Genomic DNA, 1,771 nt, shown 5'->3' with positions numbered 1-1,771 from the left:
GAAAATCAGAACCACATTGTACAGGAGAAATTTCCACACATTTAAAAACAAACAATCAAAAACAATAACAATCACACAGGACACAGTTTTGTTTTATCCATATAATGCCAACAACAATCAAACGTCACGTCAAAGCACTTTAAAGTGTAAGGTAAAGAAATACAGTTTCATAGAGAGAATCCCAGTAAGCACGTGATGTCACTGGAGAGAAATAATAATAATAAAAAAAACCCAGAAACATCTCGTTTAAATCAGTCAGACCATCTGAATGAAAGTCTGCAAGGCTGTGATTGCTGCCAATAAAGGATTGTTTGATGAAGCAAATTTCAAATTAATATGAAAATACATTTTCAATCTTGGTACTATCATTATCCTTCTTTCATATTCACTAATTTTATAACAGACAGTATACGTTTTCCAGGGAGACCTTAAACAAGCAAATATATATATCCTGGGAGCTTGAGGGTCCTGCGTAGTATCTTTGCTGTTCCTAGGACTGCATTCTTCTGGACAGAGAACTCGGATGTTGTTCCCGGGATCTGCTGGAGCCACTTGCCTAGCTTGGGAGTCACTGCAGCTAGTGTTCCGATTACCACTGGGACCACCGTCCCAGTTCACCCTGCACATCTTCTCAAGCTTCTTCTCTGAGCTCTTGGTACTTCTCTAACTTCTTGTGTTCCTTATTCCTGATATTACTTTCATTCGGTATCGCTACATCTATCACTACGGCCGTCTTCTTCTGTTTGTCTACCACTATGTCCGGTTGGTTAGCTACCACTATTTTGTCTGTATCTGGAAATCCCAGAGGATCTTAGCTCGGCCATTCTTAACCACCCTAGGAGGAGTCTCCTATTTTGACCTTGGGACTTCCAGTCCATACTCGGCACAGATGTTTGTGTATACTATGCCAGCTACTTAGTTGTTGCGTTCCATGTATGCATGCGTGATAGACCCCAGCCTCGATTAATCTTGTGCTCAGAACTTGTTCCTGTGCTGCCATGATTAGTGCCTCTGTGCTGTCTTTCAGTCCAGCTTTGTCCAGCCACTGGTAGGACTTCTGGATGTCAGACACTTCCTCTATCTGCTGGTGGTACCATGGCTGTTCTTCCATGATGGTTCCTCCTCTTCCTCCTCTTTCTTGGGTTTCTGCCGGCTGAGGTATTCACTGAGCACGCGGTCGGTTGGGGCCATCTTCCTGATGTATTCGTGGATTTTCATTGTCTCACCCTGGACTGTGGTACTGAGACTCACCAGTCCCCGGCCTCCCTCCTTCTGCTTAGCATACCGCCTCAGGTTGCCCGACTTGGGGTGAAACCCTCTATGCGTGGTAAGGAACTTCCTTGGCTTAAGTGGCTTTTATCTGCTCCTTTGACCAGCTTATTATCCCAGCACGGTACCTGATCACAGGCAGGGTGTAGATATTCATAGCCTGGATCTTGTTCTTATCGTTCAACTGACTCCTCAGGACTTGCCTAATCCTCTGCAGGTACTTGGTGGTTGCAGCTTTTCTAGCGGCCTCTTCATGGTTCCCATTTGCCTGTGGAATCCCCAGGTACTTGTAACTGTGCTCTATCTCTGAAATGTTGCCTTCTGGTAATTATATCCCCTCAGTTCTGACTACCTTCCCTCACTTGGTTACCCGACTACACTTCTCCAGTCCGAACGACATTCCAGTGTCATTGCTGTATATTCTGGTGGTGTGGATCAGTGAATCGATGTCTCGTTCACTCTTGGCATACAGCTTGATGTCATCCATGTACAGGAGGTGGCT

The sequence above is a fragment of the Pundamilia nyererei genome, unplaced genomic scaffold, assembly GCF_000239375.1.
Source record: "Pundamilia nyererei isolate P.nyererei 1_Seehausen unplaced genomic scaffold, PunNye1.0 scaffold00265, whole genome shotgun sequence".
In the NCBI taxonomy this organism is placed as follows: Eukaryota; Metazoa; Chordata; class Actinopteri; order Cichliformes; family Cichlidae; genus Pundamilia; species Pundamilia nyererei.
Note: the sequence above shows the minus strand (reverse complement) of the source record.